The sequence below is a fragment of the Pleurodeles waltl genome, chromosome 8, assembly GCF_031143425.1.
Source record: "Pleurodeles waltl isolate 20211129_DDA chromosome 8, aPleWal1.hap1.20221129, whole genome shotgun sequence".
In the NCBI taxonomy this organism is placed as follows: Eukaryota; Metazoa; Chordata; class Amphibia; order Caudata; family Salamandridae; genus Pleurodeles; species Pleurodeles waltl.
In genome coordinates this window covers 571,624,877-571,641,090 of record NC_090447.1, presented here as the reverse complement: position 1 = coordinate 571,641,090, position 16,214 = coordinate 571,624,877, and the positions used below count along the sequence as shown (strand labels likewise).

The 16,214-nt window shown below is 50.1% G+C and overlaps 1 protein-coding gene across 2 annotated transcripts in view; it reads right to left on the bottom strand.

The window, feature by feature from the left end:
- Window positions 1–16,214, bottom strand: part of PUDP (pseudouridine 5'-phosphatase) — a 1,007,933-nt gene that overhangs the window by 110,656 nt on the left and 881,063 nt on the right. The window lies entirely within an intron of this gene.

Genomic DNA, 16,214 nt, shown 5'->3' with positions numbered 1-16,214 from the left:
TGGGGGGGACATGTTAATATAAACACTGACTCACAAAAGACTAAGGGCCTCATTAGGAGTTTGGCGGTCGGCCGAGCCAACCACCAAATTCACAGGGAGGACGCCACCATCATACTAGTGGCATCCACCTGAGTCCATTACAATGTTCCGACCCAGCTGACCGGCGGTAACATTGCATTATGCGTTCCCGCCAGGCTGACCGGAGGGAATAGTGCTATGATATTGGCCTTGGCTCCTTTAAGAGAGAAAATAATAGAGGGAGGGACTTCAAATAAAACCCCATAAAATAATGTTAAGTTAATTAAATTACTTTGATCTTAATATCAAATATATACAACACTCTTTGTGTTAAAAACTGCATTATTTTACAAATTAGAAAAACATTTGCTTTAACAATTCAAACTTTTTTTATTAAACATGTAAAACATATTTCAATTAATTAAATTAAAAAACTCTGAATTAAAGTTAGTACCCACTAATTAAATTTTAGTATGGAAGTGGTAAGGAATTTTGGATTTAAAAAATAATAAATATACAATAAATTGAATTTCAATTATTTAAATATTTCACAAAGGTTTAATTTGATGAGTCAATGTGCTGTAACTTTTTTTAATTAGTTCTATGTTGTTAATAATTCTTTAAAATAAGTGTACAATTTTATTTTCTTGAACATTCATTGTTTTTCTTAAATAATAAACTTGATTAATTTTCTCTATATGTTACCATAGAGCCTGTGTGTGAAAAGGTACTACTAGAAACTTTACTCTCATAGATTAACTCTTAGTTGTCTTAGGAACTAGACATGTGAGCATACAGTTCGTATGAATGTACCCTTAGCACAAAAGTGAAAGAGCACAATGGCATTAATCACAGCGAAGTTAGTGGGTAGAAGATCAAAGACCAATGTATGAAGATGGCTGGCTGAAGGCCTCCAATGAGTAAGTGTGTGTGTATGTATATGTGTATATATATATATATATATATATATATATATATATAGCTCCTTGTGACAATCGCCAGAAGGTAGGTAAAATTAGGACCTATAGTTCCTATAGAAAAATAGTTTTTGGTTTTGCTAATAACTTTGGCGCCATTTGATGAATCTTCATGAAATTTTCCAGAAAACAACGGATATCACTTCAGTTGCTGTCACAATAGTTTTGGAGTGATCCGTCAAGCGGAGGCGGAGAAAAAGGAGGGGGTCCCAAAACACGTTTTTCTCTGTTCATTTTTCCATAGAGATTTTGAACAGCGATAGCGCCGAAACCACATAACGGAATTACACCAAATTTGACAGAAAGGTAGCACTTGGTCCAGAAAGAGGCCTTTTTGTTATTTGGTGTAAATCCGTTCAGTAGCTTTAGAGAAGTTAAAGGGAATTTTTTGTGCTGAAATCTGATTGGCTGACAACACTTCAACAATGAAGTGTTGTCAGTCATGATGAGACCCACAAAAAAAAGAATAAAAACAAAAAAAGAAAAGGTGCCAGTGTACGGGCATCTTTTTTAAGCCCCCGGGTGGGCCAAGTCCTGGGGGCATTGTTCATATGTAACGGGGTGGGGCTGCCCCGCCCCACTGTAGGCCCGGGGACGGCCACCTCCCCGGGGCGATGCATAAAAAATGTGCAGGGTGCCACATGCCCTCCAGGGACCACCACCTCTCCAGGGCAAAATGTTTTATTTGTGGGGGGGAGACCCGTCGGCCTCCCTCACAACCCCTTGTACCACCACATCCCCAGGGCTTCAAGTTTATGGGATGCAGGGGGTGTGGCCTCCCTGCAGCCCCAGGGACCACCACCTCCCTGGGCATTCATCATATTCTGTGTGGGGAGCTGTGAGGCCACAATGCAGCCCCAGGGCCCACCACTTCCCCCAGAGCATACTTCAAAATGTGTGTGGGGGCCCTAGGGAAAACATTAAGTAGGTCAGTTTCAGACCCTATGACTCCAGGGACCACCACCTCCACGGGGCTTCTTCTATGGTGGAGGAGGGTCACATGGCCCTCCTTGAGGAGCCACTGATGGCCCTGGGGAGCCCACCCCCAGGACATAGCTATTTGTTGTGGCTTGGATGCAGCTTTGACAGCTGCAGACAAGTCACAGCAAACACTCAGCTTTCTGACAGCAGGTCCTGTCAAACAAGTCCCGCTGGCAGAGAGCGGAGATCTGTGTTGCCTGCACACAGCTATGCGTGCAGGGAACAGAGATGAAAGCATTGCTCTAGCAAGCACAGAGTTGCTACTTAAAGCAGCTCCTTGGTTGCTGGAGCAATGGGACCGCTAGGGAGGCCTTGAGGCTTCCCCCTTGGTCACAGATAGACAGTAAAGGACATATAATAAAGTAAATTTAAAAAATCATCAGGGGTGAGGGTGTGAGTTATAGTTACCTTAAGGAGTGAATTGTAGTTACTTGAAATAACTAACTAGAACTGTTGAATGTCTATGGTTTTGTAGAAGTAAATTTAGAACCTAACCATAACGTCCCTCTAGCCTTTGTTTTTTCAGTGAAAATATATTTTATAGATATATATGTAATCATTACTTTTTACATAATAATTTTTTCACTAACCATGTAAATTCCTGTTTAAAAGAATTTGAAGTATTTTACTTTCTTTTTAAGGTTGGATGTCTTAAATCCTAAATTGTTTCTAAATGCAAAAGTTAACATACTAGGCACACTGACGTTACACATCACTATTCGTTATTGGGTCTATTTATTTAATTCTTTTTTATTTTTTTTTCAAACAAGCTAAATAATAACCCCACAGAATGTGCTGTGTAATATGGCTTTTAATGCATATCACGCTGTATAATTCAGCTTTCCTTGTTACAAAAATTAGACACATAGGCCCTCATTACAACCCTGGCGGTAAATCCCGCTTTCCGCCGTGCAGAGGACCGCCAACATACCGCTGCGGCCGCAGAATTCCGCTACAGGTATTACGACCCACAACTTGGAATCCGCCACAATACACCCACCCACACAAGTCCGCCACCCCAAATGTCAGTGATAAACTGGCGATACCAAAACCTACACTGTCACGGCAACAGGAATACGCCCACACTATCACGACCCACGAATCAACGCAGCGGTCTTTCAACTGCGGTAATCCATTGGCGGTACGTACCGCCGCGCTCAAAATACACACACATTTACAAAACACAACCACATTGGACAATTCGAAATACACACACCTGATACACATACACACACCACACCCACACACCCAATCCAATATAAAGCACACACTCACATCACACACAAACCCTTACAACCACAAATTTGAAAGAAGGCCAGAGAGAGAGACACTACCTAAAACAACACCAGCATCCACAGACACACAACACCATCACTTACACAACATCCACGCACCTCAAACAACACATCCCCTCACACATCACAACCAACACCACCTCACACATCACCCACACCACATCATGGCACCTCAGGGACACCCCAGGTTCTCTGAGGATGAGCTCAGGGTCATGGTGGAGGAAACCGGCTGGGTAGAGCCACAGTTATTCAAATCACAGGTGCAGCAGACATCCATTGCAATGAAGAAGCAGCTATGGCGCAGAACTTTCGACAGGGTTAACGCAGTGGGACAGCATCCAAGAACACGGGATGACATCAGGAAGAGGTGGAACGACCTACGGGGGAAGGTACGTTCCGTGGTATCCTGACACAAGATTGCTGTTCAGAAGACTGGGGGTGGACCCCCACCGCCTCCCCCTCAACTAACAACATGGGAGGAGCAAGTCTTGGCGATCATGCATCCTGAGGGCCTTGCAGGAGTAGCAGGAGGACTGGACTCCGGTAAGTCATATCTTAACTACTTTATCCCCCCATCCCACCTGCATGCATTCACATACCACCGCCCTTACCCTCACACCCATCACCCCAACAACCCACAGATACCCCACTAACACAACCCACACATCCCAAAACCAAGTACTGCATGTAACAACAATGCATGGACTCCCCTCACCAAAGCATGTCCAGTAGAGAGACTCACTCATGCCCCAAAATCATCAATCACACAAGGGCCACGGCAATAAAGCAAGCACAGGAGTAGAGGGTCACTCACCCATTGCACAAGATGGCACACACAGATACAATAACTATGCATTTACACCCCAACAGGACCCCTACCCAATGTCACAGGACAGGAGGTGCCAGACATATCCAGTCCCCCCACAGGAGAGGCCCACAGTGACGACAGCAGCTAGGCACGCCTGGATCAAGATGACCAGCCCGGCCCATCAGGGACCTCAGGACAGTCGGTTCCACAGACAAGGTCACAAACCACCACTGAACCTCCCCCCTCAGGAAACACCAACACAGCACCCACCCAGCGGGCCCATCCCTCTGTCCCCAGGACACATCAATCAGCAGTGTGTCGACCACTACAGGGAACCCAGGCAACCCCACTAACACAGGACGATCAGGGACCTGGGGGCAGTTGCAGTGGGCACAGGGTTCAGGGGACAGAAGCACAGGATAACAGGGAAGCTGGGAGTACTGCTGTGCGACAGGGGGAGGAAAGACCCAGGGAACCAACACTCCATGAGGCACTCTCCAACATCATGGGAGCTTACCACCATTCCCAGGAGACCATGGGCACGGTACTGGCCAAGTTTCAGGAGACCCAGCGGCTGCAAGAGGAATACTACCTGGGGATCAGGGAGGACTTGAAGTCCATCAACACCACCCTGGTCACCATTGCAGGGGTGCTGGCAGACCTTGTCAACACCAGGAGGGACACAGTGGCACACCAACAGGCCCCTGACACTAGCCTGGACGATGAACAGCCCTTCACCTCCGCCGGCGCTAGTGGACAGGGGGCACCCCCACAGGAACAACAGGCCACCAGCACCCCACCCCCTACAGATGGAGAACCACCCCGCAAACGGTCCCTGAGATCCAGGAACAAGACAGAGAACATTGCCAAGACCCCCGCCAGGAAATAAGACCCCCCTGAATGTCACCCTTCTGTCCCACTTTGTCACCCTGTCCACCTTAAACTGCCATTGCTCCACTTCCTATGCCCCTTTGGACAATGCACCTGTGAAACAAATAGACTAGACTCTGCCATGGACATCCCTCCACCACCCTGCCCATTTTACAACCCCCTCCACTTATTTGCTCAGAAATAAACACACTTCAATCACAAAACAATCTGGAGTCAGTCTTTGCTTTCACAAATGTGTAATTACAATATCTATGGAATATAGCAATGTCAATGTACTTATTCACATACCAATGTAACACAGCTGTAGGCCAGCAGTGAGCATAGCAGAGGGCACAAAGTGGGACCCAGATCTGAGAAATGGAAAGTCAAAGTGACAAGTCAGGGTCCATACACTGAGTGAAAATGACAGACTTATGCTAGCTCCAACAATAGTATGAGATGTGGGAAGCAGTTACATCTTCTTACCTGTGCCTCACTGGAAGTATTGCATGATGATGTTGTTGCGGTTGTCCACATCCTCTTCTTCTGCCTCCTCTTCTTCACTGTCCACAGACTCCACAGCTACCAAAAGACCACCATCTGGCCCATCCTCCTGCAGAAAAGGCACCTGCCGTCGCAAAGCCAGTTTGTGCAGCATACAGCAGGCCACGATTATCTGGCACACCTTCTTCGGTGAGTAGTATAGGGATCCACCTGTCAGATGGAGGCACAGGAATCTGGCCTTCAGGATGCCGAAGGTGCGAACTATTATCCTCCTAGTTCGCCCATGTGCCTCATTGTAGCGTTCCTCTGCCCTTGTCCTGGGATTCCTCACTGGGGTCAGTAGCCATGACAGGTTGGGGTAACCAGAGTCACCTGCTAATGTCGAAGGACAAATGTTAGACACACACTAACCCTTAGGGACAACCCCATACCCAGACACCTATGTCAACTGTATTGGGACCTTGGCCTCACCTATTAGCCACACCCGGTGCCTTTGGAGTTGCTCCATCAGATAAGGGATGCTGCTATTCCTCAAAATGTGCACATTGATCGAATGGTAGCTTTTGCGGTTTCTGTACACCTGTTCATTCCTGCGGGGGGAGTACAAATGCCACATGTGTTCCATCAATAGCACCAATGATGTCGGGGATATGTCCCAGGGCATAGAAGTCACCTTTCATTGTGGGCAAATCTTCCACCTGAGGGAAAACGATGTAGCTGCGCATGTGTTTCAGCAGGGCAGATAACACTCTGGGCAACACGTTACAGAACATTGGCTGGGACATCCCTGATGCCATGGCCACTGTTGTTTGAAAAGACCCACTGGCCAGGAAATGGAGTACAGACAGGACCTGCACTAGAGGGAGGGATTCCTGTGGGATGTCGGATAGCTGACATTAGGTCTTGCTCCAACTGGGCACACAGTTCCAGGATTGTTGCAGGATCAACTCTGTATGTGATTATGATGTGTCTCTCTTCCATTGTCGGCAGGTCCACCAGGGGTCTGTACACCGGAGGATGCCGCCATCTCATCACCTGCCCCAGCAGAAGTGCCCTATGGAGGAGAACAGCGAGCAGAGAGTCATCCAACACTAAGGTATCACAATGTGTTATTTGCAGAAACGTTTGTAATTCGCAATGTGCCGGTATCTGTCTGTATTCCCGGCCTAGATAGGTGTGACGCAGTTTTTATCCATCCCATGTGGCCCCCTCAAATGGCGGCTGCCTGACCTGTAAGGTGGGACAAGGGGAAATGAGGTAACTGCACTGGTGTTGTACACCGTCGCGGTGGGCGGTCGAAGACCGCAGCACAATCCTGCATTGATTAACATTGGGCCCTATGGGTCCCAGGAGCCAATGACGATGTACGCCGGCGGTGACAGTACACACTGCCGCGGATGTGACCGCCATTTTCTGTCTGTTCACTCACATGATACCTGACTTTCAACAGGAGAGGACCTACACTGCAAGTGCTGCTGTGACCTGTGTCTGGAAGCAACGATGGCTCCAGTGTCTGGGGAAAGGGCCCCTGACTTCACATCGGAGGAGTTGGAGAAACTAGTGGATGGGGTCCTCCCCCAGTACACGCAACTGTCGGTCCTCCAGACAAACAGGTGAGTACACTGTGAGCATGCTGCGTGGGCAATGCCTGTTTTGAGTGGTGTGGATGGAAGCTACATGGGGGGGCTGAGGCCTGCAGGTGCGGATGGTGAGTGTATGTGCGTGAGGGCATGGGTTGGAACTGGTGGGCAATGACCATGACGGTCTGGACGGGTGAGTAATTTCCTTTCCCCCTGTACCATTCCTCTAGGTCAGTGCCCACCAGAAGAAGGGTATTTGGCGTGCCATCGCCGAGGACGTCCGGACCCTGGGGCTCTACCACAGACTGAGCACCCACTGCCGTAAAAGATGGGAGGACCTGCGCCGCTGGAGCAAGAAGATGGCGGAGGCCCAGCTGGGGATGGCCTCCCAACGTGGAAGGGGTGCCCATCACACCATGACCCCCCTGATGTACCGGATCCTGGCGGTGGCCTATCAGGAGTTGGATGGGCGCTTGAGGGCATCACAGCAGCCACAAGGGGGTGAGTACACTCTCATTCAGCTAACTCTGCGCGCATTACGGGGTGTCTGGGTGGGGGAGGTGGGCTGTGGGTTCCCCTAGGCCAGGGCGAACTTGGTAGGCAAGGTCCCTTGTTAGGCAGGCTCTGTGGCACCCCAACCCCACTAGTGGTAAGAGCCATCTACACCTAGTCAGCTCCTGTGACTTCCAGGTGTGCAGCAATTGGGCTAAGACCTCGTACCCCATGGGCATGTGAATTTTCTAGGAACTGTTAGTGCATGGCGTAGTGCTGAGGGCTGCGCCCTGTGTGTTGTGTCCGCCAACGGTAGTGGTGTTGCATGCACTGAACGTGTTTTTCTTCTGTTTCCCCACGTTTTTGTTGTCTCCCTGTTCTTGTGTGCAATAGCATCATCAGGCGGAGGAGCAGTGGCACCGGAGCAGGAGGGAGCTGCAACCCACTTGGCCCTGGCAGTGATGCAACGGAGTCTGAAGCCACCAGTGGGACGGAGGGCTAGGGGAGCTCCACGACGGGGACAGAAGCATATATCAGTGACAGCAACTCCACCTCTGATGGGAGCTCCCTTGCGGTGGCGGGCACCTCGGTGCCCACCGCATCAACAGGTACAGCCGCCGCCCCCCCCTACCAGCACCGCCCTCCCAGCAGCCCCTCAGCTGCTGGGAGGGTGGGCATCTACTTCGCCCCAGGCACCTCAGGCCCTGCCCCAGTCAGCCCTCCTGCCCTCAGTGAGGAGGCTATTGACCTCCTGAGATCACTCACTGTTGGGCAATCTACCATTTTGAATGCCATCCAGGGTGTTGAGAGGCATTTGCAACAAACAAAGGTATACCTGGAGGGCATTCATTCTGGGCAGGTGGCCCAACAGAGAGCATTTCAGGCTCTGGCTTCAGCACTGATGGCAGCCATTGTCCCTGTGTCCAGCCTACCCCCTACAACTTCCACTACCCAGACCCAATCCCCTCTACCTCAGCCTATCCCAAGCACACCATCAGACCAGCATGCTCACTCATCAACACACAAGAGTGGACATGGCAAACATAAGCACCACACATCCCACAAGCACTCACACAAGCACCATCCCCATGCAGACACAGAAACATCCACTGCCTCCACTGTGTCCCCCTCTTCCACGTCCTCCTCCTCCCTCCGTCTCGTCTCACACCTGCATGCACTACATCTTCAGCCACTGCTTCCATCACCAGCACACCCATCACCACACACCGCTCACGTGCAATCACCACCCCCACTACCATGCACACATCCCCTGTGTCCTCTCCCAATGTGTCTGTGAGCACTCCTCCCACAAACGCAGGCACACACTCACCCAACAGCCATCAACCTCACAACAGCCTCCGGCACATGCACCTTCACTCAAATTCAGCAAACGTACACCTCCTACAACCACTATCTCTTCCTCCACTCCCAAACCCCCTCCATCTTCCCATCCCAGTGTGTCTAAGAAGCTTTTCCTTGCTAACATTGACCTCTTCCCATCACCCCCCCATCCTTCCTCTAGAGCCAGGCTTTCCAGGTCCCAGCCAAGCACCTCAGCCACCAAATCCCCAGGCACATTGGTGCCAGCAACTGATGGGTCATCGAGTGCGCCACCCATCAGGGCTGCCAGAGTGCCACGTAGCGAGGGCAAGGACATTCCGCCACCTGCCAAGGTGAAGAAGGTGCCCACATCCCGGAGGCAGAAGCCGCTCCTACCAGCCACCAAGGCCTCCGCAAAGACAAAAGGGGATAGTGGCAAGACACCTGCGGCACCATCAAAGGGGGGGAAGGGACAAAAGCAGAAGAGCAGGTCAGGACAGAGCACGGTGTCACCGACTGAGGGACCAGTGTCACCCCTTATGTCCACGACAACACCAACCTGTCCGGCGGCAAACACTGCAAGCTGCACCGCCACCTGCACCGCCACCTGCATAGCCACCGGCACATCTGCAGCCTCAGTGACAGTCCCCAGCATCTTCCCCAGTGGGCAGCCATCCGAGGCTGCAGGAGACATCCTGCTGTGTCCCTCAGCAGGTGCTGACCCATGCACCACCGCCAGCACCGCCGCCACAGACACCGCCCCAAGCACCGCCACCAGCCCCACCACCAGCCCCGCGACGTGCTTGGACAGTGGCACCACCGCTGACATGGCTACCATCCCCAGTGGTCAGTCGTCGAGGCTGGAGGAGACTTCCTGGACCCTGGCCTGCTTCCATGAGGCATGACTTCGATCACTGTTTGCACCTGCAGGTGGAAGGCGAAGCCGCAGCAGTGTGGGGTATGTTTCTGCCTCCATGGCGTATCATACTACCTGTTCCTCGGCAATCTCGTGGCACACACACCCAGGTGAGGGAATGGTACCGGCCACACTGCACGTGGAGCACTCTGGGCACCATACCCCCTCCAGAACAAGTGGAGAATGGCATCCACTACCTCAGTCCTTGGCAGGATGAAGCACTCTGGGCACCAGGCCCCCTCCAGAACCAGTGGAGAATGACATCCACTACCTCAGTCCTTGGCAGGATGAAGCACTCTGGGCACTATGCCCCCTCCAGAACCAGTAGAGAATGACATTCACTACCACAGTCCTTTGGTAGGATGAAGCACTCTGGGCACCATGCCCCCTCCAGAACCAGTGGAGAATGACATCCACTACCTCAGTCCTTGGCAGGATGAAGCACTCTGGGCACCAGGCCCCCTCCAGAACCAGTGGAGACTGTTATCCACTTGAGAGACTGTGGCTTTGCACTCCCCAGGATAAAGCAGTGGGCAAACCACCCACTGGAGAGACTTGAGAGACTGTGGCTTTGCACTGCCCAGGATGAAGCAGTGGGCAAACCACCCACTGGAAAGACTTGAGAGACTGGCTTTGCACTCCCCAGGATAAAGCAGTGGGCAAACCACCCACTGGAGAGACTTGAGAGACTGTGGCTTTGCACTCCCCATGATACAGCAATGGGCATGGAGCCCCCTGGTGCAGCAGTGGCGTTGTGCGTTCATCTAGCTGAGGTGCCCCCCTCCCCCTGAGGTGCCTGCTTATTTTCGATCTGATGCCCCAGCAGTGTTCTCTCTGTTTCCAGTCAGGTATCTTGTGTGGGCTTCGCCCATGCATTTTAGGACCAGTGTTCCACGGACAATGATTGGTACACTATACGGACTTGTGTAGTTGTTGTACATATTTGTATATACCGAATTTCAACTTTGACTATCAGATTTTTCTTGATTACAATTGTTACAATCATTTAATTTTGTCCTTGCGTTCTTCCGGGGGATGGGGGGGTTTATATGCAATGTTGCTGCATGTATTTGTGTGTATGTTGGTGGGGGTGGGGGTGTTGCGTGTGTGTGTCACTCTCTTTTCCCTCCCCCCGTGTTGTAGGTTCAGTACTCACCGTGGTCGTCGATGGCATCTGTCCTGCTCCTGATAGAGCAGGAGGAAGAGCAGCATAGGCAGGACCTGTAGTTCGGGCTCCATGGCGTCCTGGTTCCTCGTTGGGTGTCGAGAGGTGAGTGGTTTCCCTTCTGCGTACTGTTTCCACCGTGCTTTTGATAGCATTGGTTCCACACCGGAAAAGGTGGCGGATAGGCCTGTTGTGATAGGGTGGGCGGTACATTGTCTTCCGCCTGTGTGTTGGCGGTTACCGCTACAGTGTTTGTTTCTACCGCTGTGGCGGTCGGAGTGTTAAAGGAGCTATCTATGTTGGCGGTTTCCGTCATGGTTGTGATTCCATTTTTTATCCCGCCGGCCTGTTGGCAATATTACTGCCGCTTTAACACCGACCACCAGGGTTGTAATGAGGGCCATAATTAGGTCCTCTTTATTTCGTTTTTTGCATTGCTCTTACGTTAGAACAGTGAAAAACTAGTTTCTGACGCCAGACTACAGGCAGATCCTGGTCTGACAACTACAGGTTCCCAGAAATATGAAGGAGGCGTAGATATGGTGGCTGATGTGACAGTGTCTCCATCGCCTTTCATATATCCAAAAGGCACATGGGACGGTACGGATGGTGCTCTGGCACAACTAACTAAAGTCTCCCTTGCCTGATACATCCCTGTGGAAATGGGAGACAAACAAACAATGAGTTCTCTGTGTTGTCTCAGTTGCTTCACCAGAGACACTGTCAGCACCTGTCCCTCATTTCAGGGCGTAGTTTTCAGGGAACTCTCACGACCGTAGACCTTCTATGTGTGCTCTCATTGAGAGGGGAGGACGCAACCCAGGAAAGGAAGGAATGAAAGGTTTAGCGGAAAGCGTGGGAGAGTGGCAGGTGTGCTTTTACTTTCTGCCAGGGTGCTACTGGATAAGATAGGAGTGGGTGGAAGGATGATGGTAAATAAATAAATCTGAAGTGAAAGAGGGGGGAACAATGTAGTGGGTGGGGAGGGTGGCAAGACATCTGGTATGTTTGTTTTTTCTTTTGTTGGAAGAGTGTCAAGATAACATGCATTACTTTCTTTTAATCATTTACAGAAGAAAGTGTTGTGTTACCCCCAATATATTGGAGTCGTACCCAAATTTCCTGAGCCCCAAAATGAAGAAAGAACCTTTCAGAGAAAATGGAAACTGACAGGTGTTTCTCACTTCATATCTACCGACTAAAGCTGTGGTAAAGAGTTTTTTGAGTCAGAGAAACATATCGGATAATCTTTCATTTAATAGTTGGTTTACATTGAGCTCCGTAATGCACCCCTGAAATCAACACAATTGGTATTCGACCATATAATTATTTATCACACACTATTTGGATACAATGCATATGTATTAGAATTATTTCAAATATTAGAAACAGCTCATTAACCTGTTCTGTGCCTTGGACGAGGTGACCCCGCCAAGGCTACAGTTCCAGTGTGCCTTGGACGAGGTCACCTCGTCCAAGGCACAGGAACTGGGGGGAGCGCTAGCGCGCCCCCCCCCCGTGCACCCCACCCACCCCCCCAAGGCGGGGATGGAAGTGGAAGCCCTTCCCCTTCCACCCCCCCCGTGATGTCAGCGCGCGAGCGCGATTGAAAGAGAAATGCTCAGCATTTCTCTTTCAATCAACTGGGGGAGGCCCGGAGAGGCTTCAAAGGAAAGGAAATGTATTTCCTTCCCTTTGAAGTCTCTCCCAGGGTTTCAAAAGCCGGATTGCAAGCAATCCGGCTTTTGAAACCCCACTAGATACCAGGGATTTTTTTTTTTTTTTTTAAATGGACATAAGGGAGCGACCCCTTGGGCAAGGGTCGCTCCCAGGGGGGGCATTTTTTTTGGGAAGGCCTTTTCTGCCCCCCCCGGGGGCATATCGGCCTATTATTAGGCCCATCTGTCCCCGGGGGGGGGGGGGGGGCAGAAACCACTAGGGCACCGGGGATCATTTTGTAATTTTTTTTCTATTTGTTTTTTTTTTGTTTTTTGTAGGCAAGGGTCGCTCCCCTAGGGGGAAAATTATATTTAGGCCATTTCTCCCCCCTTGGGGGCAGATTGGCCTATTTTGATGAGGCCAATCTGCCCCCAAGGGGGGCAGAAACCACTAGACACCAGGGAGTTTTTTTTGTTTTCGTGAATTTCACGCAAGGGGAGCGACCCCTTAGGCGAGGGTCGCTCCCCTGGGGGGGGGAATTATTTTAGGCCATTTCTGCCCCCCCTGGGGGGTACATCAGCCTATTTTGATTAGGCCGATCTGCCCCCAAGGGGGGCAGAAACCACTAGGCACCGGGGATTTTTAGTTTTTTTTTGTTTTACAGATGGGGAGCGACCCCTTGGACAAGGGTCGCTCCCCTGGAGGGGAAAATTGTATTTAGGCCATTTCTGCCCCCTTTGGGGGCAGATCGGCCGTTTTTTGCTACGCCAATCTGCCCCCCAAACCACTAGGCACCGGGGATTTTTTTTTGGCGCCAATGTCACGCAGGGGGAGCGACCCCGTAGGCAAGGGTCGCTCCCGGGGGGGGGGGGGGGGCCTGGGGGTTGGGGGGGCAAATTTATTTTAGGCCATTTCTGCCCCCAGGGGGGCCAGAAACCTCTATGCGACAGGGCAATATATTTTTTTTGTGTTTTTTTTTTGTTTCTTTCTTTTTTTAGAGATGGGGAGCGACCCATTAGGCAAGGGTCGCTCCCCTGGGGGGCAAATTGTATTTAGACCATTTCTACCCCCCTTGGGGGCAGATTGGCCGATTTTAGGTCAATCTGCCCCCAAGGGGGCAGAAATCACTAGGCACCGGGGATTTATTTTTTTGGCGCCAATGTCACGCAGGGGGAGCGACCCCGTAGGCAAGGGTCGCTCCGGGAGGGGGGTGGGGGGGTCAAATTTATTTTAGGCCATTTCTGCCCCCCCCGGGGCTGGCTGAGCTAGAGGCCAAAATCCATAGGTAGGCACTTTGCAAAAAACACCTCTGTTTTCTATGAAAAAATATGTTGTGTCCACGTTGTGTTTTGGGCCATTTCCTTTCGTGGGCGCTAGCCCTACCCACAGAAGTGAGGTACCATTTTTATCGAGAGACTTAGGGGAACGCTGGGTGGAAGGAAATTTGTGGCTCCTCTCAGATTCCAGAACTTTCTGTCACCGAAATGAGAGGAAAAAGTGTTTTTTTGGCCAAATTTATATGTTTGCAAAGGATTCTGGGTAACATAACCTGGTCAGAGCCCCGCAAGTCACCCCATCTTGGATTCCCCTGGGTTTCTAGTTTTCAAAAATGCGCTGGTTTGCTAGGTTTCCCCAGGTGCCAGCTGAGCTACAGGCCAAAATCCACAGGTAGGCACTGTTTTCTATGAAAAAATGTGATGTGTCCACGTTGTGTTTTGGGCCATTTCCTTTCGTGGGCGCTAGTCCTACCCACACAAGTGAGATACCATTTATATCGGGAGACTTGGGGAAACGCTGGGTGGAAGGAAATTTGTGGCTCCTCTCTGATTCCAGAACTTTCTGTCACCAAAATGTGAGGAAAATGTGTTTTTTTAGCCAAATTTTGAGGTTTGCAAAGGATTCTGGGTAACAAAACCTGGTCAGAGCCCCACAAGTCACCCCATCTTGGATTCCCCTAGGTCTCTAGTTTTAAAAAATGCATAGGTTTGGTAGGTTTCCCTAGGTGCCGGCTGAGCTAGAGGCCAAAATCTACAGGTAGGCACTTTGCAAAAAACACCTCTGTTTTCTTTAAAAAAATTTGATGTGTCCACGTTGCGTTTTGGGGCATTTCCTGTCGCGGGCGCTAGGCTACCCACACAAGTGAGGTATCATTTTTATCGGGAGACTTGGGAGAATGCTGGGTGGAAGGAAATTTGTGGCTCCTCTCTGATTCCAGAACTTTCTGTCACCAAAATGTGAGGAAAATGTGTTTTTTTAGCAAAATTTTGAGGTTTGCAAAGGATTCTGGGTAACAAAACCTGGTCAGAGCCCCACAAGTCACCCCATCTTGGATTCCCCTAGGTCTCTAGCCTTCAGAAATGCACAGGTTTGGTAGGTTTCCCTAAGTGCCTGCTGAGCTAGAGGCCAAAATCTACAGGTAGGCACTTTGCAAAAAACACCTCTGTTTTCTTTCAAAAAATGTGATGTGTGCACGTTGCGTTTTGGGGCATTTCCTGTCGTGGGCGCTAGGCCTACCCACACGAGTGAGGTATCATTTTTATCGGGAGAATTGGGGGAACGCTGGGTGGAAGGAAATTTGTGGCTCCTCTCTGATTCCAGAACTTTCTGTCACCAGAATGTGAGGAAAATGTGGGTTTTTTTGCCAAATTTTGGGGTTTCCAAAGGATTCTGGGTAACAGAACCTGGTCAGAGCCCCACAAGTCACCCCATCTTGGATTCCCCTAGGTCTCTATTTTTCAAAAATGCACAGGTTTGGTAGGTTTCCCTAGGTGCCGGCTGAGCTAGAGGCCAAAATCTACAGGTAGGCACTTTGCAAAAAACACCTCTGTTTTCTTTAAAAAAATGTGACGTGTCCACGTTGCATTTTGGGGCATTTCCTGTCGCGGGCGCTAGGCCTACCCACACAAGTGAGGTATCATTTTTATCGGGAGACTTGGGGGAACGCTGGGTGGAAGGAAATTTGTGGCTCCTCTCTGATTCCAGAACTTTCTGTCACCAAAATGTGAGGAAAATGTGTTTTTTTAGCCAAATTTTGAGGTTTGCAAAGGATTCTGGGTAACAAAACCTGGTCAGAGCCCCACAAGTCACCCCATCTTGGATTCCCCTAGGTCTCTAGTTTTCAGAAATGCACAGGTTTGGTAGGTTTTCCTAGGTGGCGGCTGAACTAGAGGCCAAAATCTACAGGTAGGCACTTTGCAAAAAACACCTCTGTTTTCTTTCAAAAAATGTGATGTGTGCACGTTGCGTTTTGGGGCATTTCCTGTCGTGGGCGCTAGGCCTACCCACACAAGTGAGGTATCATTTTTATCGGGAGAATTGGGGGAACGCTGGGTGGAAGGAAATTTGTGGCTCCTCTCTGATTCCAGAACTTTCTGTCACCAGAATGTGAGGAAAATGTGGTTTTTTTTTGCCAAATTTTGGGGTTTCCAAAGGATTCTGGGTAACAGAACCTGGTCAGAGCCCCACAAGTCACCCCATCTTGGATTCCCCTAGGTCTCTAGTTTTCAAAAATGCACAGGTTTGGTAGGTTTCCCTAGGTGCCGGCTGAGCTAGAGGCCAAAATCTACAGGTAGGCACTTTGCAAAAAACACCTCTGTTTTCTTTAAAAAAATGTGATGTGTCCACGTTGC